The 27905-nt window shown below is 53.5% G+C and overlaps 1 protein-coding gene across 9 annotated transcripts in view; it reads left to right on the forward strand.

Annotated features, from left to right (window-relative positions):
- The window catches only part of NDST2 (N-deacetylase and N-sulfotransferase 2), a 109592-nt gene that overhangs the window by 48952 nt on the left and 32735 nt on the right, over positions 1-27905 (forward strand). For 5 of the 9 annotated variants that reach the window (XR_012905515.1, XR_012905516.1, XM_075934625.1 and 2 more), the window contains one exon: positions 9209-9269. The exons of 2 other annotated variants lie outside the window; for them this stretch is intronic. The gene's annotated coding sequence lies outside the window, so the exon portion shown is untranslated. Of the gene's footprint in view, positions 1-9208; positions 9270-14430; positions 14581-19439; positions 19560-27905 lie in introns of those variants that run through there. 2 more of the 9 variants (XM_075934626.1, XM_075934629.1) reach the window with 2 other exon arrangements.

Raw genomic sequence — 27905 nt, forward strand, 5'->3', positions numbered from 1 at the left:
GCTGACTACCCACAGCTGGCAAAGGGGTGCCTGGATTTGAAATATGGGACTCCGTTTCCGTGCACCTTGGGGAGGGAGCAGGGACGAGAGACCGACCAGGCTGCTGGACTTCCAGGGTATTCAGTTCGCAGCAGCAGAATTGTGTCTGTGCATCCACAGGTGAGATCGGTGGGGGAGGCAGGCAGTCTGAGGGAGCACTGGCCCCTCCACAGCAGAGGGTGTGGGTTGGCGCACAGGCTGGCATTGCATTCAGGGATTCATTATAAATCAGGTTCCTTCTCCCTCCTCCGCTCTGCTTGCTGTGGGGTCGCCAGGCCCGGACCTTGGATGGCTTCTGGAGCCTTAGTCACAGCGAGGGGTGGCTCCCCGTCTGAGGATGGATATAGCAGGGCGAGTGATTTCCAGCCCCCAGCTCTTCACTCTGCTCACAGAAAAGACATGGCACCCTACGCGTGGAGAGGGCAGTGAAAGGGCTTTTCCTTCTTCCGCGTGCAACTTGCACAGCAACGAGAAATGGCAGGGCCTAGAACTCGCCCGGCTTCTTCCACGTCAGTTTCTGCCAGGCCGGCTCTTAACTGGCCCCCTCCCCCGTCTCTCTCTCTTTCCGTCTTCCTTCCATCTCTTGTTACCATGGAGAGCGAAATGCTGGCTCCATTCAAGTTGTCGGCTGAATAGGTTTTGAGGTTGATGGATGGTGAGAATCTCCTCTCCCTCCACCTCCCTCCTTCTCCAAACACCGCCCCCGCCTGGTTCTTGACATTTTGCTTGCCAGAGAATGGCCATTAGGGAGAGGAGCTGAAAGGGAGGCTGCCAGTGTCCTGCTGAGATGCTCTTTCAGTTTCTTGGATGAGATCAGCAGCCGTGAGAAGGTCTTAAGGACTTTGCTGCAGAGCCTCATCCTCAAGCTGGCTGAAGCATGAATGCTCACTTGAGTGGGACCGCGCGCCCGCTCCTCATCCACTTTCTCCAGAACACCCAGAGGAGGGAGGATCCGTATGCAAGTCCTGCCATGGCTCGTGGCTGTGTTTCAAGGGGTGATGTAACCTCTGCGAATTGAGGGCAAGGTAAGGAGCTCTTCACAGCGCCTGCTGGTGTCCCGACGCCCTCTTTCTCAGCTGTGTGCATAGGCTTCATCATACCAAAAGAGGGGGTCTTGGCTGCTGTCTGACTTGACGTGTGCCCTGGCTGCAGCTGTGAAGTTTGGCAGGAGTATGTGTGTGACTGTAATGACAGCTGCCCCTGCCTGTGTGGACAGCCTCTCAGCCCAAGTGCTAGCTTATCTGAGAGGGTCCAGAGCAGAGGCTGTTTAATGTGCAATATGTACAGTTCCTCCCAACAGAATAGTGTTGGATTGTGAGTCCAGCAGCACAAACCTCCAGCTGCGAGCTGTGGGGTAGGAGACATGGCCAAATGCAGGGTTCAAAATGTCAGTGTTATAGAATCACACAGATAAGCCTTTTCCTCGCAGTGTCCCTGATGGGAGATAACAGCAGGTTTGAGAGAGACCAGGGTAACAGGAGTAGGGGGGTACGCTTGAGGGACACTGCTGTGTTAGTGTGTGAAATACACTCCCTGTGGCTCTTGCTGCACTTCCAAGGCTGGATGCAAAAGGGGGTTACACAGCTGTGGCTTTTTAATGAAATGCAGGCATTTCCCCACTTAGAAATGTTCCCTAAACAGGTGCTTGTTCAGCAAAATGTCTGGTTTTCTGAAATTCATGCTGAAATCCTGGTGCAAAATATGTCAGTCTCTTGGTGGTTTGACAAACTGTTGTGTTGAATATTTTTGCATGCTCTTCCTCTCATTGCTGCTCCGGCACCTTAGTCCCTTGCTATTTCTGCTTCTTCCAAAAGGAAATTTAAGGTTGTTTTGGATTTATTCTGTTTGTCATCATTTCTGTGAGCAATATTCTGCTTCCCCCCACTGGGTTTGGAACAACCTGAATGGGTTTGCAAATAAGCTGAACCAAAATTCAACATGTAGTTCATTGACTAAGTCTCTCCTCTGTGCTCTGCTGCAGCTGGAAGTGATGCTCCCAGTCCTAGTGTGTTGGCCACGAGTTGTTGCCAGCCGTGTGCACCTGGAGATCAGATTTTGATGTCTAGTGTAGGCCACAGGTGAAAATCTGTTTTGGTTCTTACCGGCTGCTGTGCACTCCGGTCAGTATTCCCTCCCCGCCCCCTTCGGAAGCGGTACAAGGTAACATGATCGCTCTTTCACTCCACCTGTGCTTGGGGTTGTGAGACAAGCGCCTCCTGCCACACCACCACCAGGGGCTTTGCATGTGTCCTAGCTGCTCGCTGTTCACTTCCCATTGATGCGGCATGTCCTGTTTGTCGTTGGATTGTTGTCTCCCTGCTGCGAAGCTGCTTTTCCTGTTGTGCAAAGGTTTTCCAGAATGCCAGTGTGGGCAGGCTCAGCCTGTGGGGATGCAGAAGGGGAGTTTTTAATGAGCACATGGGGGGTGTAAAATAAGCAGGTGTCTGATTATAGCGCTCTGATATTTGAATGAGTTGGCGCGACAGACCACAACAGGTTCTCCTCTCTAAGGCCCTCAGGGATCCCCATGCTCATGGCTACCTACATGGGCCCTCGATCATCACAAGGGATGGTGCTGTCCTGCACATGTTGTAGATTTTCACGGTTTGAAACTGGTTGACGGGGGCATTGGATACAAAAATATTTTTTTCGACATTAGGCAGCTGAAGCTGCCTCCCTTTACCCTGCATTCACCAGCTGTGCCAGACGGAGTTGAGAGGAGGGACGGGGTCCAGGGGGACACAGCATGGTACTGCAGATGAGGATTAGCTTCTGAGCAGATTCTTAGCCTTATGTTTCCATTTATAAGCAGTGCGGGGGAGGGAGGGCATCTGTTTCGACCTGGCGATTGAAGGAACCTGGGGCAGTATCAGACCCGAGGTTTGGGTTGTGCATTCACATTTCTTCTGTGAGGTCTGTTGTTGTTTCTGTACGGAAGAGTGTGGTCGCCCATCTGCTCCTCAGCTTTCACAAGATTCAATCCCCTGCTCCCCTGTGGGGGTTTTCGATAGCAAATAATTTTGGGTCTGTGTTGTCAGAAGTTTTCCTTGGCCTTCCTGCCATGAATCTCAGCGCCGGAATGCATTTAAAAGCATCTTCTCGTTATTCTCTGGACAAGCATCTGGAGCTTCAGCTCAGCCATCAAAGTTTCTCCCTTCTCCCTCCCCAAAAAACCCCACCTTTATGATCCTTTGCCTCCTGGGAATCACTCAGACTTCCCAGTGGCTCCGGTTCTGCTCTGCCACTGGTGCTGGCCAGTTCCCTTCCCGCCGGCCTCCAGTTAAATTATTCACCGATACAACCGTGAACTGCTGCCGATTTAAGATTCTTGTCTGCTCCAGCAGCTCTGTCACTCAGGCTTTTTATAGCTCCAAGATTAAAGGCCTTGTTCTTTATATATTTTGGTTAGTGCTGTTAATCTCCATGGGTGGCACTTTTACATCACTCCCAGGAATAACTCCTGTTTCTAGACACTAGCACTGTCATCGTGGACACTAGCCTGCGGTCCATGCCCCCTCACTGGTGCACCGGTGCTTGTCTCTGGGATGGCTGCTCTCCTGCGGATAATGTCTGTGGTACTCACGGGTGCCCCGGAGCTTACGGAGCCTCCACGTATTCTGTAGCTGTGGAATTTCCCACCAAATTCACCCTTTGCCTTAGGATTATGCTCTCAAAACTGAGCACTACATTTTAAAAGTGTATGGGACTAGCACTTACGGTTGTGAGGAAAACCCAGCGTCTGCCAGGCAGGATGCAGAAACCTGTTCCCCCTTCCCGGTGTTGTTCTCTGCCTCCCCCCACATCTTTCCTTGCCATAGCCTGCCCTTCTACCTCATTCCCATCACCTCTCCCTCCCTCTTTGGATCCATACAGTCGCCAGACAAGGGAGTTTATTTGTGGGATGGATATGAAATATGGGAAGAGCATCACTGTCCAGGGCCAATGGCCAGGTGAGACGGCATCTTCATTTTCAATCCTTTTACAACTTCCAGCATGATAGGATTCCTATCAGAGCACTGCGCCTTGCTCCACGGGCTCCTGATCCTTCACACCAGCTTATCCTCTCCCCTGCCCTGCCAGCCCTGCAAGCAGCGTGGAGCTAACATGACACCAGCCTTCCTCTCCTTGTTCACTTGGCCTGTCTGTTACAACCCAGTAATAAGGCAACCCCCAGCCTGGAGCTGGGGCACCACACGGACTCCATTTCCTGTGGGCCAGCCGTCCCTCTGTGCCTTGCTCACAGCCCCACACAGCTCATCCCTGTACGTGCACAATAGCCCGTCGAACCCTTGTGGTGAAAGGGTCCTGCCGGTTCCCACCGTAAGTATTGCGATTCTCCATTCACCTTCCCAGGGGCAGCACTTTCACTCCGCCGGGAGCCCCTGCTCCTTTCTGCCCCGTCAGCCCGCCCTCGGGGTGACTCTTCCACCCCAAACCAGCCCGCTGGCTCAGGCTCTCTGGCCTCATAAGGTGAACAAGCTTAGCCCCTTCCCTGATGGTTAGGAGCTGTCACCTGCCCCTTCTCTTGCTTTCAGCCTGTGCTCTGAGGCAGCACTCTTCTAGCCCTCCTCTGACTGAACCTTGTATGGGCTAAGTCTTCTCTGGAACCCAGCTGGAGAGCAGCTGGCCGGGCTTGGGCACACTGGCCTCTTGCTCTGAAAGGCAAGGACACCCTGAGACAGCCCTTTCCTCCAACCCTCTGTTACATGGGTTTGGGGACAAGGGCTGCTGCTGATCCAGGTTTGTTCAGGGCCTAGCACAGTGGGGTTTTGATCCCATGGTTGGATCTAGATACTACCATAATCTTTATCCGCTGCTCTGCTCCACACTGATAAGGCCAAAGCTGGTGTATTGTGTCCAGTCTCAGAAAAGACGTGGACAAATCGGAAAAAGCCCAGAGGAGAGCAACAGGAATAATGAAACATGGCCTCCAGTGGAAGATTGAGAATTGGGTTGTTTAGTCTGGAGAAGAGAAGACTGAGATGGGGACATGACAGCAGTTTCCAAGCACATAAAAGGTTGTCCCAAGATGGAGGGAGGAAAAATGGTTCTTTTTAACATCTGACACTTGGAAATTGCAGCAAGAGAGGGTTACGTTGAACGTCAGTCTGTCCCTCTCATGCTCTCGCTTTTTCCTGCGCCTCCATCATGACATGCACAGGTTGCCCCCCCCAATCTGAGATGGCGTCCCTGGGCATCTCTGTGCAGAGCATTGCAAGCTGTGGTCCAGACCGAGGAGTTTGGTTATTTGTCCAGGGTGTCGAGAGGGTTGTGTGCGCGAGAGCAATTTCCAGCTGAGACCAGATGTTTCTCCACTAGCTCAGCACAGCGGGGCACAGTTCGCGTCACCTGCACGCCACGTCGCTCGTAGTTCAAAGCTCAGAGTTACAAGCTCGCACAGGCCGGGGGATTCACCCCTTTGGCTCATGAGTGCTTGCTGCAAAAAGAGCGAGCCACCGGTGAGGTAGGCTTCTTTGCTCAGCAGTTAAGGGCTTGTCTTGCCTTAGTCCAGCCTTTCTAATGCATCTGTCACCCAAGTCCCCCACCTTGCTTGCTTCTTGACTTTATTCCCCCTGGTCAGTGTCCCGGACACGTTCCCTCTCCCTTTTGGGGCCCCAGTCTGGGGCACTCGGTAGCTGTGTGCGTGTCATCGCTCTCTTTCTCTGGAAGCAAGGGCTTGTCATTCATTTTGCATTGTGCAGAGCTCTGTGCTTTCTGCCTGTGTAGCTCCCAGCCTGCCCTGGCCTGGGTTTGGAACTGGAAATCAGAACGAGGCGCTGTAAAACAAAACCTAGCAGAGGAAGCGTGCCGAGGTGTGGGAGCAATCCCTTTCCATAAACACCGCTCCCTCAAGCCTCAGTTTCCTGAGCCAGTGTTTGATGTCGATTCGCCGTGAAGACAGAACAGCAGTGTAGGATGGGCTGGAATCAGCTTTGGACAGGATTGATTGCGGCTGAGAGTAGCTGCTGGCTAATTCTGCTTTGTGGCCCAAGTCCTCGCCCTTCGTCTCATTCCAGAGAAGTGGCACTTGGCCCCCCTTCGGAGATACACTTATCGCTGGCTGGTTGGACGCTGTTTTCCTCCGACCTGGGGGAAGGTAGAAGGGCTGTTTGAGGGAATGCTCGGATTAACCCCCTTTGACCTGCCCTGGTTTGATGGCAAAGAGGGCTCGTAGTGCCGCTAGGAAGGTGCTCTGCCACATTTCACTGGTGTTCAAGGCTTTTGCTCGGAAAGTGTCTCTGCTTTTTGCCAAACTGTTGGGGTCCAGCCAGTAGCCCACCAGCACCGTCGGACATCAGAGTTAAGACCACATTTGGCTCTCGGCTACGCTGGTGCAACTCACATTGACTGCAGTGAGGGTTGTGCATATGGGGCTCTGAGACCTGGCTTCTGTCTGGACACCTAAGGGTGATGTGAGCTAAGGATGTTACATATCGGTTAATTGAATAGTCGAGTAACCCCACGAATTCTTATCGGTTAGTCGACTAGTCTGTAGTCCCGGGGGTGGAGCTGGCAGCCAGTGCGCTCTGGCCCCACTCCCGAGGAGCCTCCTGCCACCCCGCACTGCTGCTTCTGTATCAGAGGCAGCAGCGAGGGGTGCCAGGTGGGAGTTGGTCCACGAGGATATATAGTCGATCTAAGCCAAGTGACATACTATACTGTGGATGTTTTAGGGAAGCTTGGTTACTAGCTAAAGGAGCTCAGGACTAAGATCCAGGCCAGTAAATGCTAAATCCTGTAGTGCTTTCTAGTCCACATATATTGGTTGTGATGCTTAGCTAAGGAACTGATTTTGGGGGGCTGGTTTTGAGTCTCTAGTCAGACCCTAATAAAACCCTTGAGAAACAGATCTCCAAAGCTCATTTTCAAACTCTCTTTGGCTGCGAGTCTGGGGATGCAGGGCAGTGAAGTGGAGCCTGGAGCCTTGCACACGATTCAAGTGTCAGACGACCGGATCTCCCGGGCTCTGAAGAGGATGTGGGAGAACAAGATCCGGTTCTTTCTGGACCTCTGACCCAGCACACGGGCAGACTGCAGTGTGCTGCCTTGCCAAGCTCAGACTGAAGCTTTTGGGTCAGACTTTTCCTCCAGTCCTCAGAATGTTTGAGAAGATTGAGAGAAGGCAAGTAATTCTGTACGGGGCTCTGCTGCAGATTTCACCTGCCCGCGAATCCCAGCTTTCTTCTTGGGACAGATGCGTTCTCTTCATTTTGGCTCTTCTTTGCATGCAGCCATAGCTCTCTCCTATGAACTGTGGAGCGTTTATTTGTTCCCCACTTCTGGGATCATCAGGCATGCGGCACACGTGCTGCAGAGTGGGTTACCAGGCACTTTGTAGAAACGACCGCTCTCTTGTTAAAGCTGAGGTTGGTCCCTGCCAGAATAGTTAAGGATTTTTTTTGGCTGCCTGAAATTGTGCTTTTCAAAGGTTTTTGTTGTTAAACGAAGAGGGGATTGTTCCAGAAGAGGCATGTGACACGGCTGGGCCTGTCGCACGGTGCCCTAGGTGGAGGATGGTTCCAGAAGAGGCGTGTGACACGGCTGGGCCTGTCGCACGGTGCCCTAGGCGGAGGATGGTTCCAGAAGAGGCGTGTGACACGGCTGGGCCTGTCGCACGGTGCCCTTGGCGGAGGATGGTTCCAGAAGAGGCGTGTGACACGGCTGGGCCTGTCGCACGGTGCCCTAGGTGGAGGATGGTTCCAGAAGAGGCGTGTGACACGGCTGGGCCTGTCGCACGGTGCCCTTGGCGGAGGATGGTTCCAGAAGAGGCGTGTGACACGGCTGGGCCTGTCGCACGGTGCCCTTGGCGGAGGATGGTTCCAGAAGAGGCGTGTGACACGGCTGGGCCTGTCGCACGGTGCCCTTGGCGGAGGATGGTTCCAGAAGAGGCGTGTGATACGGCTGGGCCTGTCGCACGGTGCCCTAGGTGGAGGATGGTTCCAGAAGAGGCGTGTGACACGGCTGGGCCTGTCACACGGTGCCCTTGGCGGAGGATGGTTCCAGAAGAGGCGTGTGACACGGCTGGGCCTGTCGCACGGTGCCCTTGGCGGAGGATGGTTCCAGAAGAGGCGTGTGACACGGCTGGGCCTGTCGCACGGTGCCCTTGGCGGAGGATGGTTCCAGAAGAGGCGTGTGACACGGCTGGGCCTGTCGCACGGTGCCCTAACAAAGGGAGACTAGGCAAGGTGCAGTGTAGTTCATCTTGGGTCTACTCTTGTTGAGCCCTTGCCTCCTCAGCAGAGGGCAGAGGGAAATGAGCCTCGCCGTGGTAACCGGTCTCTTACCTTGTGGGTGCTGTTTCCTGTGTGTGATTTTGCCCTGGCACTGATCCCTCCGGTTGCGATTAGGTTTGCAGAGACCGCATTGCAAAACTGCTGAGCAAGCTGCACTTTCGACTCCTTCCGGGATATGGCTTCGCCCTTCTAGGTGGGGGCACATGGCACGCGTCTGTGTCACTTTGAACTGACTCTCTGGTTGTGTCCCCCACCTCCTCTTTACCACGTCGTAACATGGCAGACCCACCTGTGTTTGCACCTGTTAGCTCTTTTCCTCTGGGCCCAGAGGCTAGTTGAAGTAACTCAAAACCAAAGATGAAAGTAGCAAGTGGAAAAACGGGATAAAACTCCAGGTCTGCGCGCCTTTGCTTGCCGGTTTGGGTGAAATCCTGTCCAGGTGCTGCCCATAAACCCTTCTTCCTCTTCAAACCAGTGTCTTACCTGGCTTAGTGCCCTTTCTGCTGGGCCAGAGCGGAGGATCAGAATAAACCTAACCAGCCTGGCTGGAGCCAGATAGTTAGGCATTGGCAATTAGTAGCTCCCCCATTGATCCCTTAAGGTACCTTACAGCTGCAATTTGTCTTGATTCCAGTTTGTTTTCCCATAACAGCCTCCTTTCATTTAAGTCCTTGCAGTCAGTCTGGAGGACAGTACCAAACTGGCAAACAGCAGCTCATGGTAATCCTAGAAATAATCCAAATAGCTCCTGCCTTTTCCATGGCCAACATTTGAAGAGCAAGCGGAATCTGGAAATGCAGGTTCCTTGACATCTGCTGGTGTTCACAGATGATTTCCCCCTCCTCAAATGGAGATGGGTACCACAGGATGTGTCTGTTCTGGAAACCATCACTGCCTGGCTGTATATTAAACTAAGCTGTTCTTCCTCTCGGCAGGTGCACGGTCTGCTTCTGGGGCCCAGCCTTCCTCCAGCTCTGTGCGCAGCTGTTCAGTGAGGTAAGAGAAAAATGGAGATCGGTCTTGTGTGGGAAGGGAGAGGGTGAGAACTGTCCTGTTCCTGGGATCGTGGCTGACCACTTTGGAAAATGGCCGCCTTCCCCTCTGATGGGATGGTGATGAGTTCATCTCTCCCTCACTGGGCTGTAATGCGCTCTGTTTGTGCGGTGCCTGAGAGCACGGTCTTCTCAAACATTGCACCTGGGAGCACACAGGGACTGTGCCTTTGTACAGTGGAGCGCTGGTGTGTGATTGAAGCCCTAGGTGCTCTCATAATGTCTCTGTGGAACCGATAAGTGTTTGCCTCATTTTACAGCTGGATAAACTGAGACATGCCAGACAAGTTAGTGGTAGAGTTTGACTAGAACCAAGGCTCACAGGATAATGCATCCTTCTTGGGAAAGGCAAAGAAACGATGAAGTCATGGAGTGTGATGGGAGCGGTTGCGCACGTATTAAGGGAGCTGACACGCAGCATTGTATGACCTGCACCTGTGTCCCAGCTTGCCCAGGTGTGGGTGAGTATGGCACGTGCACAAATGCGGCATGTGAAACAGACATGGGGGAGAAGCTTCAGGAGGCAGCCGAGTTAGTCCGTGCTGCATAAACTGAAACAACAACAAAAGGTCTGGTAGCACTTTAAAGGCTAACCAAACATGTCGATGGGATCATGAGCGTTTGTGGGAGACGTGAGGCCAGCTGTGCTCTGGGCTGGCTGGTGTAAAGGCCCAGAGTAATCCAGACACAGCCCCAAGCACCAAGGGAGGGTTATGCCTCTGCCAGACTGTGGGAGCCCCTTCTCCTGCATCTTTCTCACTTGCCCTCCAAATCACCTTAGTTTCCTTTCTTCCACCTCCTCCCCTTCTGCTCTCCTCCTCCTCCTCCTTTGTTGTCTGCCCTTGTCCTGAAGGCGGCACACAGTGGCTGATGGGAATCTGTTGTAGAAGAGGCGGATGGAGGACTATGAAAGAGTTAATGGGTCCCATGTGCCCTGCCAGTGATGTTGGAACAGCAGATTGAGGGGTAATGTCAGGTTGTCTTCCGGGAACAGTAGAGATCAGAGATTACTGCTGTTATCTCCCAAGCACTCCCTCAGCTGCTTCTCAGCAGGAGGTGCAGGGCTGGGGGTCTGTGATCTGAAAAGGATATTCCACCCCCCACCCCCATACGCAATCACTAGATTAGAAGGGGAGATAACGGGCCACACATCTTGGTTCGGTTGGGTGCAGACCTTTTCCTGTTGAATATCTGTTTCCGAGTTAGGGAAACGAAGCCTCGGCACAGCTCGGGGTGGCACGCGCCTGCAGCGAGGTTAGCCCTGATCAGCAGATGTGATTTAGAATCAGACTGTCCTTGTGTCCATTCAGTTGCTAAGTTGTATGTTCCAAGGCACTGCCATTTCCCGGAGTCGCCAGCCCTTCGGGGTCTCCCTGCTCTACCCGGAGACCTGCTTAATGAGCTCCCTGGCATCGAGCAGTGACGTTAACTGGCCTTGGGGTGGCTGCTGGCCAGCTCTCCCTGTGCTGCCCTTTTATTGCATTTCCTGCTGGCTCACCACTCTTTTAGGAGCTAGTCACGCCATGCCGGTACCCTACGTATCCTTTAGCACCGCGCGTAGCTGTATGGGAGAGCTATAATTTCAGCGTCTCCCAGCAGGATGGTTGTTCCTAATTACTGGTACTTAATGGCATTCTGCCGCCACACACTTCCCAATGCCTTCTGGAAAGCAGACTGGAGCTTGGGCTGATGCAGAGCCCAGTGGTGTGCAGAAGAGGAAGGAGCCAGCACTGGCTACAGGAGAAGGGGAGCGAGGCTGTGGCCAGCCAGTACAGCCAATTCTGCAGTTGGGTAATGGGGATAGTGGCCTGAAAAGGCTGAATCCTAGCTTTATGTGATGGTGAATGGAGGCTATACTGGCTATGGGGGGACCTTGAAGGTCTTGCAGCCCCATCCACCCTGCAGCAGTGCTGTAGTAAGATGGGGCCTTAGGAGGAGGGAAAAGAATTCCCTTTGTCCACTTCCCTCTTTCCTCTTCCATACTCTGCTCTGGTTATATTTGAAACTGCAAAGTATCAACCTAAAACCCTTCCAACGCTTGGTAACTGTACAGCAAAAGCGGGACGGGACGAGGCCTTGTTCGTGGGTTTTTGTTACCAGACAGCTATGACTAAAGAGGGACTTTGAGTGCAGTGGCTTCCCGTGTGCGGGGAGCGAGAGAGAAAACTGTCAGTTGAAAACAGCAGGCGCTGCATTAGCAAATATAAATTAAACAGATGGCTGAGATGCTGCAGCTGTCGCTTAGAATCTCTTGGAGCTTCAGGAGACTATTTTAAAAGGAGAAATGCAAACAACAACAATGCAAACTTTTAAGTTCAGCATCATCAGAAAAAATAAATGCATCCTCTTCAATTAGATGAAATTTTCCAGGCGGCAATTCTTTCTTTGCCTTACAAATCTCAGCGGAATGGAATTTTGGTTCGGGTTAGATATTGCAAGTGCATGTTATAGATTGACATACCATGCACTTGCCTGGTTGCTAAGTAATATTCTTTCTGTATTTCTGTGTGAAAGAGTGTCTTTGGCAGATGCTTCTTGAGAAGAGAGAGATTGTACCTCTCATCAGCTGGCTCTTTTTAAAGACCTGTGGATGCTTCAGGAAAAGCTTTTAATATTTATTTAGAAACAATTCTTCTTTTATTGCAGTGTTGCACTAGGGCTGTTAAAGTACTGACTGAGGAGGCTCGTTCATTTAAAGCACATAAAACCAGACACACCTCACAAACTTAGTCTTCAGAGGATATTTCTCAGGCTCGTTTCTAGCCCAACGGTGATCCCCCTGTCCCCCGTGTATGGAAAAAATGGCAGCATTGCTTGTGAGTGTCCTGATTTCATCATCATAGGAAGAACTGGAGCTTCAGTGGTGAGAGGTTTTTTTACGTGTTACTTTTCTGGCAATCAAAAGAGGCTTATTTTCAATTGGCAGTGCATTTTGCTCTTATGTGAAGACTCACTGTCTTGTCATAAAGGCCATATGTAGTGATAAAGGCCAGCATGGAACCTGTATTATCTGATGATCTGCACATTAAAATAGATACATTGCACAATCCATCAAATATGCTCACAGGCAAACTGATTGATCACCTGTTCAGAGTGATGTTTTGTGTGGTTTTGTTTTTATTTTCTTGAAAAATGTGTTAGTGCATTATGGGTGAGTTTTTAAACATTATTTAAAATTCAAGAAATTCTGAGTTATGGTTATGTAACACCCCCCTTGTGCATGTTTCACGTGTCTTTATTGCTGTATATGTTTTCCCAGTGATATCATTTCCTTTCCATAAATATATCTAAGTGGCAGTGAATATAAAACAAGCACGAAATCTATTCCTGAAATTATCTGTACTTACAAAATGTTGGGGCTGCTGAACGAACTCCTTTCCTTTCCCTCCTCCCACCCCCTAAAATACCTCTTCCTGTTTAATTCACCCTTCTCTCTGCCCTCCCATATGTAGCTTGAGTAAATAAACACTCTGAAGAGTAGCCAACCCGGCACTTCTGGAGGTGGGGCAGAGTGATTTCCAGAGCCAAGCACCCTTCACTGAGAAGTGTTGGCTCCCTGGGTGGCTACTTCTGAGCACTACCCCCTCCAGAGGCTGCACTGATTGTAGCTGTTCAGTAAGAGATTGAAGAGAAATGTGGTTTTGAAGGCAGCCAGACCCGAAACATTAAGGATGTTGTCGGTCCAAACCAGCACCTCGCACTTCTTCCCTGCCAGAGGGGCAGAGGACTTGCAGCCTTCACCCATCCCACCATGCAGGCCGGGACTGGGTTCACATGGTGAGCCTGCCACTGCCTTGTCAGGCTACCCGTCAGGTGCCAGCCTGAGAGTGCGTTCTCGGTAATAGGGGTCTGCTCCCCGCGCCTCACTTCGTGTTGCATATCGGGCACTTGGGTTCTCTGGCAGTCGTAACTTTGCATTTCTTTACTCTTGTGCACGTTTACATCCTGCTCCCGTGGTATGGGGCCGGGGGGATGCAGTCTTGCGGGTTTCTCCTCTGGCTAATTCATTTAAATGGCTTAATCAGTGTGAATTTGAACCACTTACTGGGAATTCCTCGTTCATGAGGAGTAACTGCAGTCCTGATCCCCAGCATGAATGGGGTTCAGTGGCTTACCTGCACCTGTGTGTGCAGCCCTAGACATCTGAGGGTATCACAGACCTGTTACTGCTCAGTCTCCCATGGCTGAATGCCACATGGCCCTCTAAGAAGTTGGATCCAACTGCTTGGGAGTTGCATAACTAGCTAGCATACCAGAGTCTCGTTTGTTATCAGAATGAGCCAGGCAAACCGCGCCACTGAGCACCAGCCTATAACTGCCTCTCCTCTGTCTGCTGCTCCAGCCAGCTGCGCTCTCTACTGCAGAATTGCTGGAAGGTGAGGAGAGGCACAGCAGAGCTGTAGAAGAAGTGGATGGCTGGTTTGATAAAGCAAAAGAGAGCCAAAGAGAAACCTTGCTGCTCCAGCTCTGGGCTTGGGGGGGGGGGCGGGGGGCTTGTTGTTTGGTGTCTGAAGAATGGCGAGGGGCCTTAAGTGAAGCTCAGAGGGAGACAAGGGCATATAGCTACAGGAGGACTAGGCCCTGGGCCCCACAATAGGGCAGGCATCTTCATCTAGGACAAGGGGCTTAAAGTGCAGCAAGGGAGGTTGAGGTTGGACATCAGGAAAAACTTCCTACCAATAAGTTGCCTAGGGGGGTTGTGGAATCTCCATCTCTGCAGATATTGAAGAGCAGGTTGGACAGACACCTGGCAGGGATGGTCTAGACAGTGCTGGGTCCTGCTGTGAGGAGAGGGGACTGGACTCGCTGCCTCTCGGGGGCTCTGCCAGTTGTAGTATTCTGTGGTTCTATAGTTCTACCTCTGGGAAGGAGCAGAGCACACAGTCGGACTGAAGACAGGCCGACGTGCAGGGAGAAGAAAGGAAGACCCGTTCAGAAACCCGGGGCAGGGACAGCGGTGGTGCTAATAGTGCACAAGGTCATGTTTCCCCAGCAAGTGAGCTGCAGGCAATCATTAACTTCACTAGATAAATGAGTTTCTACAAATGTCCATGTGCTGTCCTTGATCTGTGTGCAAGCCGCTGTTGATACCAACCAGAGCGTGTCTGGGGACAGAGGCCAGTACATGGCCTGGCTTTGGAGCCAGCGCTCCCAGAAGTGTAATTCAGCTTGAACGAGAGCGAGGATTCCAGACTCTCGCATGGTAGGAAGGGGATCTCTAACTCCTCAGGATGCCCATAGCGTTCAGAATGCAGGTACGTTGGGAGGGGAGGAAAAACAAGATGGGAATTAGAATCAAGTGACCCTTTTTTTGTAAGGTCCTGTATCCTGCCTCTTACCAAGGCAAGTGGGAATGTCAGCTTTCCCGTGGGATAAAGTCTTTCTCTCTGGCCCTCCTCGAAGCTGCCCTTCGAACTGTCCCAGCCTTACATCATGTTGGACTCTCTTTTCTGTCGCTAGTCCAGTAGCAAACCCTGGGGCCAGTGTTTCCTCAGTCACTACTGCACAATCAGGAATGTTTTAGACTAGAGACCGATCGCTGAGGTGAGGTTACAGACAGCATAGCGGTTGTAAATTAACCTGTACTGCAAGAGACAGGTTGAGATGTGTGTCACCTAGTGAATATTTGAGGGGTGCTACAGTATTATATCAAGTAGGCCTGGTGCTTATGCTGTGGATTATACAGAATTCTTATGGTGAAAACTGCATCACCAGTATGTGGATTACTTGCTACGAATAGCTTTGTTGGCTCAGATGGGAGAGTCATTGTTAGTTTTGTTTTAGTGACGCTTTAGCTTGGTTTTTCCAGTGAAGGCGACAGGATACACCTGTCTACGCTACTATAATGGATGGAATCTTGCTTCATGTGGAAAACAACTTTCCCTTATTGTAAGATCGTTTAGTTCTGTGAACTGTAGTAGCTTCAGGTCTTGGCATCCGAGCTCTGAGATTCTCATGTGGGGGGCAAGGGGGAATACTTAGCAAATTGGTAATCTGCCACAGATGTGAAATACATTCTGCCTGAGTGCTGAGGTGTGGGGCGTAACGTCCGTGCTGCGGGTTTTAGGGTACTTCGCGCGTCCAGAGACAGGTGTGGTGAGGTTCCTTTCCAGAAGGAATACATCTCAGCTGGGAGAAGACTCCCTGGGATGTGGAGATGGGGAGTGTTTACATTTGGGAAGGAAAGGGCTATTTGGAACTGGAACACTGGGACTTACCTCTCTCAGGCTGCAGCTGTGGTGAAGTCTTGTGGAATCTCATGGTAGATGTGGGGCAGTGCTTAGAGCCGTAGGGTATATCTACACTTGCCCCCTAGGTCGGACTAGGGAGGCAAATGAAGCATACTGAAGGTACTAAATTTAAATATCCCACGCTTGATTAGCATATTCGCGGCCGGTCTCCATTTTAAAATGCCAGTAGCCAAATTAACTCGCCGTGTGTAGACGCGGTAGTCCGATCCAAAACCCTTCCCTCGAATTAACTGTTACTCCTCATTGCATGTCCAATGCAAAGCTAAATATGACTCGTGCTGTGTCATGAATAATTAGATCCTTGTACAAGAATGAATGTTCCTGCCAGCTGTGTGAATCATACACATTCAATCCTTTTACTACTGTCACAACCGAAGTTCCCTTCAATCTTTTCCATCCACATGCAGATTTTTTCCATCCAGGAGCAGAATAATTTTTTTATGTACACCAAGGCATGTGTGACTGCACCACTGGGTGCTCTGCGAATCAGCTGGCTGTCATCTGAGTGTCTTCTAGGCAGCTGCGCAAGCACACAGCCTAGAGGGACTGCGGTTCAGAACATACCTCTGAAGTAAGTCTTGCTTCTGGCTCTCAGTGTCCAGCATCTCTCTTCACGTGAGGTTTCTGTGGCAATGGGAGAATCAGGCTTTAGGAAAGAGCAAACCCCTTGATGGAACCGTTGCGTTCGTGAGGCTTGGCTAGCCTACTGGAATTCCCCCTGTCATGCGAGATGCTCGAGCTGACTTGTCAAAATGAGTGCTTCAGCGCATCAGAGCCTTTTTGGCTGCTGCTGCCCTCTGATCCTTAACAACCAGGAGGGGTCAGTGCTACCTACTGCCCCTCCCTGACACGTCTGACTGGGTCTGAAGCCGTTTTTCCAATGCATGGCTTTCTCATTAACTGCTGTGTTTCAACCACAATGCCCCCAGCTCGCTTTCGCATTCTCCATAGTGCTCTACCAGGAAGCAAAACACCCACACGCGCACACACACACTCTGTCTCTGTTAAAAGAACATTACTGGGGTTTCAGTGTCAAGTACACGTTAACTTGCTCCCTTAGCTTGGCCCTCCTGTGAGTGACTGTTGCAATACCGGGTTGAATTATATGCCCATCGACTATGTTTTCTGCTCCGTGCCTCGTGTGCTGAGGAGTCTGAGGCTCTCTGCTTCATGGGGAACATGTTTTGTTTTGTTTTTCTGTAGTGGCACTGAGCCGCCGTCTCTGACTCTGCTTGATACACGTTGGGGCAGCACCAGAAGCATTCTCACCCACGGGCACTAGCTCAGGGAGGGAGTCGGGGTTGAAAAGCGGGTCTGGACCCAGTAACGGCGTGGCAGGGGTGGAGAGATCTGGGCTGGCAATTTCTCTGGTGGGCCTTCTGAATAGCCTGGTGCCTGGTGTTTGCGCAACTGACTTCCAGTAACTGATCAGTATCTCCACTCTGGTGGCTGCTTGATCTTTAACAGTATTTTTGCTGTTTCCATGGCAGCAGCAGGCTTTTATTTCCCCTCCTGGTGAGTGCTGCTTTGAGGATTGAGCTGTAGAAAATGCTTGGCCTTGTGGTCCCTCACCAAGCGTTCACCCAGCCTGGGGAGCTGCAGCTGGGAGGAGAGGGGTGGGGGATGTGACTGACTCCTGGCAGAATCCACATGAGCATAAAGAGGTGGCAGGAGGAACATGGTGGTGTTATTGTTAATAAGATGGCTGTAAGTGCTGGCTTGTCCCTGTTTGGTAGCCAGGGCGTGGGACCCTGGAGACACAGCCGTTTCTGGTGTTGCCTGTGTTCCTGTAATTGTATGAGAGCCACTTTTACTGACACACATTCATGCATCATGGCAAGCCCAGACCCAGGCTCTCTCTTGTGTTTGGCACCCATCGATTCTCATGAAACGTACCCCAGTTTGCAAGGAAAAGCAGGCCGGGAGCGCTGTGACAGGCAGCGCTCGGGTGGGCCGGCGCAGCAGTACAATAAAACCTCCGAGTTGAAACCCCTTGGGAACGGAGATGGTAGTTCATAACACGGAACAAATGGTGTGTGCGGCTTTTCTTCCAGAAGCTTACGGCTGAACCTTGACTTCATACCACTTTGAAACTTTGATTTGCAGAAGAAACATTCTGCTTTCCCTTTATATTTGTAATATACAGGGTAAAGCACTGTGCTTGTGGCCTGGGGTGGGGGTTGTCTCGCTGCTGCCGGATGGGGTATTTCCCATTCCAGAGAAGTTGCCAGGATCTCCTCTGCAAATCAAGGTATTCCCCACTCTGCCGCCTGCTTGGGGGCTGGGATGGTAGATCCGGGCCTCGTCTCTTTGGACTGTTAATGAGGAGAGCGAGCGAGGTGATCTGGTATCCGAGATCACATCAGCACGAACGGGGATATCTCTCTCCTCCAGGGTAGCGTGTGTTTGTCTTGTGACTCGTGGTTAGGAAACCGCACTCTCCTTGCGTGCCATGCCTAGTGGCCGTTGAGTCGCCGATGCTGTGGAATGGCAACCATGCGATTTTCCCTCCTGAGGCTCCCTGCTTCTGAGAGATGAGCCCTAACCCTTTTCCTGCGCAGAGGGATCGAGCTATTTCTGTGGTGCCCTTAATTAGGGATGTGAAAGGTTAGCTGCTTACCCAGTACGCATGAGGCGACCAGCCATGCAGGCCGGAGCAGTTCTGGCCAAGTCCTGCGTCAGCTCCCCCAATCGCGGCCCCAGCCGTGCCAGAGTGGCTGGAGCAGACAGGTGGGGCCCCAGCCCTGGTCACGCTGAAGCGGCCCGCCCGTGGGACCCTGCCCCCTTAACCATAGTGCTTCACAACACAGAGCCTGCCCTGAGGAGCTCGGACTGTCTCCCGCCTGTGGGCTGCGTTCTGACTTGAGGAGAGGGGCGTAGGGCCCAGGCTCTGAGTGCCCCTGTCCACTGGGTCTCTTATTCATGAGTCCGGGGGGGGGAGGCTTCAGCAGCAGTGACCTCCCCGCACCCCAGATAGGCTCACACGTCCTGGCTGTTTGTCAGCTGCATTAGTGACGGGGGCAGGCTGGATGGGAGTGAGTTCTGAGTCTGATTTACTGTTGGCATCCGAGTGCTTGAGGGAGTCTGAGCGGATGGGAGATCTGGCGAGGGCTTTTCAGGCCCTAATGGCCCTTGCAGTGGAGTCCTCCTGTATTATTCATGCCCCATGAGCGCTAAGCAAGCCTGCAGGGAAAGGATGCAAGGCAGTTAAGCCCCCCCTCGCCCAGGTGCTGAAGGAGGAAGGGCCGTTTAAAGCTCTGTGGCAGATTGGTAACTTGAGCAGCGTGTCGGAAAGGAGGAAGGCAAATGTCAGCCATGAGCATCCGGCAGGCCGCAGCAGCACTGTGGGCTTTGCGCCGAGGGTTGCCAGGTGTCCGGTGGTGAACCGGACAGTCCAGTATCGGAGCTTTCTGTCCGGGAAACACACTGAGCCAATAGAAGTGTCTGGGGTTTCTAACTCTGAGGGGGTGTCGATTGTGCTGTAATGTCGTGTGTGTCTGGTATTTTTGTTGAAACCATCTGGCAACTCTGTTTGGACCAGGCCCCTGGCACGTGCAGTATTCGGACCCAGAGGGATCTCTCCAGCCACCGCCTTGCTCCCTGGCCAAGCCACGTCCAGCTAGCAGGTGGCAGCGGCGGGTGCAGCTGGACATGGGTTAGCAGCAGACCCCGAGCAGCAATGAGTCAGAAAGCGTCGCTACCACGTAGTTCTTGGCTATTCTTGCAATGGAGCTCCGCGTAGCAGCGGTTCAGCTGCAGCCATTTCCCATGCCAGGAGCACAGAGGAGGCCTTTGATCACGGGGTGCAGCCCTGTTTGTTAATCTGTGATTGCCATGTAACCCCCTCCCCCCATTGTATGCAGGGCTGGTGACAGGCTGTGGAGGGGGCACATTGTGAAAGCTCCAGAGAGCTTCAGCTGGAAGGTTCCATGGGGGGCGGCGAGCAGAGGAGCCCAGCCTGGTGCAGACATCCTGTATGTGAGGTAGGACGACAATGTTCTGCTGTGAAACTTGGGGCTGCCGCAGGAAATTTCAGATGGTTTTTCCAGGCTGTTTCCGCTGCTAGCTCACTTCTGCAAATGGCTGGCATGCTTGCTTGGGCATCGAAATCCAATCTCTGGGGAAGGGAAGAAGCAGGTAACTTGTGCAAAACACAGTTCAGCACAGCGGCAGTTAGGAGTCTCTGTGTAGCTACATTAGGCAGCAAAGTGGGAGACCCGTAATTAGATTTGAGTTCAGTCTTCCACGCCTCCTGTCTGTAAATGCCTTGCTGTCGCGAGGACTGTGCTCGGCCACGAGGCTACAGCGCCTTGAAACAAAGGAGATGCAACTGCTGCCAAGGAGCAGAGCTTGGGACCTGGAGACGGGCGCTCAGGTCTCCCTGCTCCTTTCCAGGCAGGCGGAGTGACCAGAAGAGGTCGGCTTATCCTGTGAATCAAGGGGGAGGGAGAGCAGAAACAGTGTTTTACAGAAGGCACCTTGACTGCATGGAGGTGATGACTAACTAGGGGTGGTAAAAAGTGGGTAATTTTGTAACCACTGGAAATCTCAGGGCAGCAGCCAGCTCCCCGGGGGCCTGTGTGTGTGCCGGGTCCGGCTCCCGCCTGCGCCTTGCTCCCAGTCTGCGTGATAGAGCCGGCAGCATGGGGTGGCAGCCTGCATGTAACCCTTAAGCCAGGCTTATCTGTTAACTGTTTAAGCGCTTCTACTCTTTCATCCCATTGTCCGATTTCCACCCCAGGACAGCACTTGGAATGAGCAATGCCAGTCCAGGAATGTACCTACTAAAACGCATCTCAACCGACAGCCGTTCTAGTGACTCCTTTTTCGTTTGGCTCCCACCCACAGGTTGTGTGTTGAGCCCCACGTAAACCCAAACCGCACTGTGGGCCACAAACAAACGGGCCATGGGCCACGTGTTGAGTAGCCCTGCTCTACTGTATCAAAACCATGTGAGCATTTCCTTTGGTGCTTCGTCAGTGATGGAAAGGGGATACCTGTCTGCCGTCGTCCGGTGCCGCCACATGCTGTGGTTTGCCTGAATTCCGTACCGCGCACTTCTGCTCCCTCGAGTCCTCTTCGCTGCCTGTAGTTATTGGCCAGCTTTCCTCCCAAAGACAAAAAGGCTCCTCCTCCAGAAGGTCTGGTGCGCCGCATGAGGGCGCGCCTCTTGGAATCTGGCTGGACCCCTTTGGGGGCTCCTCATTGCAGTTCAGTTTCTTAAATGTTATTGTGCAGCTTTCTGGTTGTCCTGCTGGGGCGCCGTTGTCAGAGACACTCAGCAGGAACACAGCGTGACCCCAGCACACACAGCTCGTGTGGCAGGAGCGGCGCTGGCCCCAGGAGTGCGGCGCATGGGCGGCGCTGGCACCGGGCACACAGCGCATGGGCGGCGCCGGCACCGGGCACACAGCGCATGGGCGGCGCCGGCACCGGGCACACAGCGCATGGGCGGCGCCGGCACCGGGCACACAGCGCATGGGCGGCGCCGGCACCGGGCACACAGCGCATGGGCGGCGCCGGCACCGGGCACACAGCGCATGGGCGGCGCCGGCACCGGGCACACAGCGCATGGGCGGCGCCGGCACCGGGCACACAGCGCATGGGCGGCGCCGGCACCGGGCACACAGCGCATGGGCGGCGCCGGCACCGGGCACACAGCGCATGGGCGGCGCCGGCACCGGGCGCCCAGCAGCCCCAAAAGGTTGGGGACCTGGTCCAGACTCTAGCTTCCAAATGGCTGAGGCAGGCCCCATTTCTTGGTGCTTCTGCTTGTCCGTGCCGGGGAGAAGCTGAGTGGTGTTTGGACTAGATGCCAGAATGACACTGAGCGGGTGAAATTCTGTCCCCCTGGAGTAGGGTCAGACTCAGTCCCATGTGAGAATTGCCCCTTTGCAAGAGAACTGCCTGATTCCATTCTTCACCCCCTTGGCTTGCCTGAGGAGCTGCCGGAAAGCCAGCCAAGGTGCTTCTGCCTGCTTTGCTATCTCCTTTCCCCAGCGCACTGGCAGGGGTGCATGCATTCATTGATTCAGCAGGCCCGTGTGCTCCTGTTCCCTGAAACTTTCCATCTCGAAGTTGCTGTGCTTTTAGGGCATGACTGCACTAATGAATTCATCAATCACAGGAATCTGATTACATTGATGGGGAGAAGAAGAAGGAGCCAGCAGCTGATCTAATAGATTATTGTAAGATATAAGAGAGATGCAATTAGCCACTGACTCACTCAGCATTTCAGTGGAAGTGCAGGAGAGATTTACTGGTAACCAATACAATAAATTACACTCTGTGGTTTCTTGGCTGGGAGTGCAACACGCAGGCCGTTAGTAGGACCCATAAATAAATCGAGTGTTGAGCGGCTGTAGGGGAGAAACGCTGGTTCTCGAGTGCCCTGTTTGTAAAGGCTGGTGTGAGAGCAGGCAGGCTGTTTCCAAAGGAAGGGGGCCGGGGGTGCACAGGGATGTGAATCCCGGTGTCAGACCCTGTGACCGCACTGGAGAGAAGAGTGCAGGGCATGCCGGACTGCAAATGGAAGGGGTAGAATTGTTTGCCCCGGAGGTTCTGAAGGTCAGTCCTCCAGAGGACAGAGAGAAGAGACAGGAAGCTTCCTGGTGGGGAAGCATATGTTTTGTGGAGATTACACTCTGCTAGATTAGGACTTCTGGGAGGGAGGGAATGGAAGGATGTGGCTGGAACATAGACCATCTGCCGATAGCTTGGCACAGTCATTCCGCTAATGCAGCGCTTATTAGTGTAGGTCCAGCTGAGGTGGCAGGGAGGCAGCAAGAGAGGCAGACGGCTCTTAGCCTGCCCTATAGGGAGGTGCGAGGGTCGTCCTTGGCCAGGCGCTTTTAGTCTGGTCCCTGCTGAGTTCCGGGTTTGCTGCAGGGAGGAGGTGGTCACAGCTGGCTTAGAGCAGAGCCCGTGTCCTGGGGGGAGGAAACTTGCCAGGTGGCAGGTCGGTGTGGTGTGTTAGTGCCTTTCCCTCTAGGACACTTCTCAACATTATGGTGCTTCAGCACCCGAACTGCCCCAGCAGTGGCTGGCCCCAGGCTCCTTGATCTGCGTGCAGAGCGCCAGAGCCAGCCACAGCAGCCTCTGCTGAGGTCCCAGAGGGTCTGTCTACACTACAAAGTTAATTCAAACTAACGGACGTTAGTTCGAATTAACTTTGCTAGGCGCTCCACTAGCGCTCCGCTAGTTCGAACTTAATTCAAACTAGCTGAGCGCTTAGTTCGAACTAGGTAAACCTCATTCCACGAGGACTAAGCCTAGTTCGAACTTACTAGTTCGAATTAAGGGCTGTGTAGCCACTTAATTCGAACTAGTGGGAGGCTAGCCCTCCCCAGCTTTCCCTGGTGGCCACTCTGGCCAACACCAGGGAAACTCGTCTGCCCCCCTCCCGGCCCCGGAGCCCTTAAAGGGGCAAGGGCTGGCTACAGTGCCCGTGCAGGTGCAAGCCTGCCAGCACCCAGCCAGCAGACCCTGCACCTGGCACGCCACGAGCCACCCACCCAATGCCCCCCAGCCCTCCACCTCTTCCCGGGACCAGGCTGGCGGCTCTCGGGAGCCTGGCCAGGACCACAAGAAGCGGGCACCCGCCTGGTCTAGTGCGGACATCGTGGACCTTGTCCACGAACTCCGCACTAGGCACAGGAAAGTGGCCGTCTAGGGCAGGAGAGCTGCCAGCCTGGCCACCCAGGAGCAGGTGTGCATGAAAATCAAGGGGGTCCACTGAGACCCCCGACCCTGAGCCCTGAGCTTAGAATGGCCGTACTGGGTCAGACCAAAGGTCCATCTAGCCCAGTAGCCTGTCTGCCGACAGCAGCCAACCCTAGGTACCCTGGAGGGGATGGACCAAAGACAGTGACCAAGCTATTTGTCTCGTGCCATCCATCTCCAGCCTTCCACAAACTTTGGGCAGGGACACCATTCCTACCCCCTGGCTAATACCACTCCATGGACCCAACCTCCATGACTTGATCTAACTTCTCTTTAAACTCTGTTCTAGTTCTAGCCTTCACAGCCTCCTGCAGCAAGGAGTTCCACAGGTTGACTCTTTGCTTTGTGAAGAAGAACTTTCTGTTACTAGTTTGAAGCCTGCTACCCATTCATTTCATTTGATGTCCTCTAGTCCTTCTATTATGGTAACTAATGGAGAACTTTTCTTTATGCACCCTCTCCACACCACTCTTGCCTTTATGGACCTCTATCATATCCCCCCTCTGTCTCCTCTTCTCTAAGCTGAGAAGTCCCAGTCTCTTTAGCCTCTCTTCATATGGGACCTGTTTCAAACCCCTCATCATTTTAGTTGCCCTCCCCTCTCCCAGCCTCTCTCTTCCCCTCTCCCACCTCCTTTTCCCAGTCTCCCCCAGTTTTGTTCAATAAAGAGAGATTCTATTTTCGAACACACGTTTTCTTTATTTTGTACATCAGGAAGGGGGGCTAGGGAAGGGTAAGTGGAAGGAGGTGAGGGAGGAATTGGGTACGAGCCCCCGATGGGGAGGACTGGGCTGGCTCTGCGGGCTCCTCGGGGTGGAAGTTCTCCTGCAGCCTCCCGATTGCCCCCTCCCCCCGGATGGCAGCCTGCGGCAAGTGCAGCCGGGCTGATGGCCGAGTGCTGTGATGTTCCGCGTGTGGGCACTCAGGGCTCTCCAAGCCAGGACTGCTTTGCAAGCGGGGAACCCCTGAGAACTGTCTGTCCGGGGTGGGGTCGGGTCCCTTTAAGCACAGCCCTCGGCTAGCCTGAGACAGCAGCTCCACGCTCTAAGTCCTCCTCTGATGCCCTGCCGGCACTGCTTCCGGCCAGCCTTAACCCCGGTTCAGGGTCCACTCTGTGTGGACATGCTAGCTCGAATGAGCAAAACGCTAATTCGAACTTGTTTTTAAGTCTAGCTGCGCTAATTCGAATTAGCTTAGTTCGAATTAGCGCTGTAGTGTAGACAGACCCAGAAAGACTGACAGGCAGGCAGCCATGTGACACTCCTGCCAATCCGCTGGTCATAGCAGTGCGTGCCATTAAGTTCACTCGCAGCACACGCACCTTCGGTTACACACCCGGGACATTCGGGGCTCGTTCGGCAGAAAGGCTTCCATTGGGGCTGGGCATTGGCTTAGGCTCTCGTTTGGCTGCCACCACGGAACACGTCTTTGTGAAGCCAGAGGCGAGCCATTTCCCCCAGTGCATGTGTGACAGCAGGGGCTGCTGGATGGGCAAATTCCCACAGCTGGAGCCGGCCCCACCTGGGCAGCAGAAATCAAAGGTGCCCTTGGAATGTGCTTGTGACAGCGGTGGGGGTGATGTACAGGGTGGAGCCTTTAGCAAAGCTTTGGATACCGTCTCCCACAGTGGCCTGAGTGGATGGGCTGTAAGGCGGAGGGAAAGCTGGCTAGATCGTCAGGTACAGCGGGTAGCGATCAACAGCTCAATGGCAACTGGTTGGCCTGGTTCCCAAACTTTTCGGCATCACGCCCCCTTTTTGATTTTTGAGAAACCCTCACGTCTTCCCTCCCCCGCACACAAAAAGAGCAGCAAAACCTGTTCAATCACTAGGAAGAGCAGCGGGTGTAGGTCACGGTGGGGTTCGGCACTCAGGATTGCATGGGACAGTTTGTCTGACCAGCTGGATTGTCGGGGACACGCGGTCATGGAGCTGCCTACGCTGTCCCGGAATTGAGGCGAGGCACTGCCGAGAGGATGTAGGCCGTGGGGTGGGTGCAGCAGGAGCTGCTGCATTGCAGCTGGTCTCACGGTTCTCGTTGCTGGGCTGTGTCTGAAGCGAATGCCTGCTGCCGCGCCATTGTCCTGTCCTCAAGCTGGGAAGCCAGCCTGAGCCTTTCTGCTCACCTCATGTCTTTGGTACTGGACCTGCTGGTTTGCCCTCGCCAGAGGCACAATCGCCCTCATTGGGGAAAGACTTCTCCCGAAGGTCCAGGGAGGCAGGCTCTGTCGCTGTGGCCAAGGGGACGAGACACAGAGGGTTATTGTCCTGATAGCCCAGTCGGGAGCCTTTGGAATTTCAGGGGCAGAAAACGTTACATTTTGAACCTGAGCTTGGTGTGTTGGCGGAGAGCTGCGGCGGAGCACGGAGGCTCCCTGGACACGGAGCTGAGACTGGCTGCAAAGAGCAGTTAGCAAACACGCCCGATTCCACTGCCATCCCTTCGCCTCCTGACTGTTCCCTCCACTGGTTCTGCCGCATCACTTCTTCCAGGGGCTCCAGGATAAGAGCCAGCATGGTACCTCCTCGAAAAGGTCTGCAGATGGCCCGCGGAGGGGACTGCTTTCCACAGCAGAGTCACAGGGGTTGCCTCACTCAGCGCTTCCGGCTGCCTTCCATCAGTCCCCACTGACCTGGCCGTTGTGCTCCCCCCAGCCTGCTCAGGAGCTGCCGGGGGCGGTTCTGGCGCTCTGCGGGGAGCCCCTTCATCCGTTCTTTGCTGTGGGGAATTTCCAGCTTCTTTGTTGTTTGCTGGTGTGCCGGGTACTCCTGCCCGAAGCTGCTGTTTGGCTGGCCAGCCCAGAGGCCCTCGGGGCCTGAGTCCAAGAGATCTGTAGGCAGATGGAGGGGGGTTTAGGCTTGCGCTTGCGTCGGAGCCGGGTAGCCGCATGCTGTGGTAAGTGAGGGCGCTGTGGAATTAGAGCCGTTGGCACACTTGAGTGAAGTGCAGGAGTACGGGCAGAGTCTGGGCCCCTCCAGCCAGTAGTTCAGACAGCGCTGAGTGCTGCTTTCTCAATTGCAGACCCGCTGCCCCAGCTCCCTCTCCTCCGGTACGCTAGTGCTTGGCTCCTGAGGGGCGGTCTTGGGTTGCAGATGGCACAGAGGCTGGAACAACTCAGAGCATTGCAGCTGTAGCGGGGTTTTCAGCAGCGCAGGCCGAGGAGAGAGAGCACAGACAGATCCCTTGTCGTGCGCTGGGCGAGCAGCGTCCTGGCCTGCCTTTCTGCACCGTTCCCTTTTCTTGCCGTGGAGTTGGGCTGAGCTTTGTTTGCCGGGCTCTGGAAGTCTGACTGACCAGGGCGCTGGTGTCTGCTCTTTTCCCCACTGCTCGTGCCTGTGCTTGGCTTGCCGCCTCACTTTCTGCTATGCGGAGACATCTGGCTGCCTGTCAGTGCTTCCTGCCAGGAGAACGCCCGACAAATGCAGTCATCAGCTGGTAGGCTTCCTCCTTTGCATTGCCTGTTTTCATGCACTGACCATCTGAAGTCTCCAGGCCAGCTAGTGAGGCTCCCTTACAGGGTCACACAACTACAGCCACGCTGGCTGGAACCGGGCCTCAGACCTCACCCCCGCCCAGGATATAAATACGTCCCTAAAAACCCAACCCAAATCTTGTTTTCTGCCTGCAGACAAGTGTGAGCTACAGATATGTAAGGGCCTATGCACGTGGCTCCGCGCTCGCCTTCTCGTGGAGGAGCACCACGCGGTGTGCCGCAGACACAGGAATGGTTTACGTTTCCTGGGATGCGCAGGTGCGAGGGGCACATCCCTTTACCTGTAAACGTTAGGTGGCTGCAGGGCAGCCGAGTTCGAGTTGGTCTCCAGGTGGCTGAACAGGGCATTGTGGGGTGGGCACTGGAGTCATACCACCAGGAAGCCAACAGCACAGACACACTAATCTCTAATTAGAGGCCCAGTCCTCTAATCTGTCCAGGTCACTCTGGACCGATCCCTGCCCTCCAGCGTATCTACCTCTCCCCTAGCTTAGTGTCGTCTGCAAACGTGCTGAGGGTGCAATCCACCCCCTCAGCCAGGTCATAAATACAGATGTTGAACAAAACAGGTCCAAGAACAGATCTTTGGGGCACTCTGCTAGAAACCGACCGCCATCCTGACATCGAGCCGTTGATCACTACCCGCCGGGCCCAACAGTCTAGCCAGCTTACAGTCCATTTAGCCAATCCATATTCCCTTAACTTGCTGGCAAGAATTTTGTGGGAGACCATATCAACAGCTTTGCTAGTCAAGATGTATCACATCCACTGACTTTCGCATGTCGACAGAGCCAGCTACCTCATGATAGAAGCTAATCAGATTGGTCAGGCACCACTTGCCCTTCGAGAATCCAGTTGACTATTCCTGATCTCTTTCCCCTCTTCCAACTGCTCCAAAATAGATTCCTTGAGGATCCCCTCCATGATTTTTCCAGGGACTGAGGTGAGGCTGACTGGCCTGTAGTTCCCTGGATCGTCCTTCTTCCCTTTTTCTAAAGGTGGGCACTGCATTTGCCTTTTCCTGATCATCCGGGATCTCTTCCGATTTCCACGAGTTTTCAAAGATTATGGCCAAAAGCTCTGCAATGACACTTGCCAACTCCCTCAGAACCCT

Source organism: Pelodiscus sinensis, chromosome 8 (assembly GCF_049634645.1).
Source record: "Pelodiscus sinensis isolate JC-2024 chromosome 8, ASM4963464v1, whole genome shotgun sequence".
NCBI lineage: Eukaryota > Metazoa > Chordata > Testudines > Trionychidae > Pelodiscus > Pelodiscus sinensis.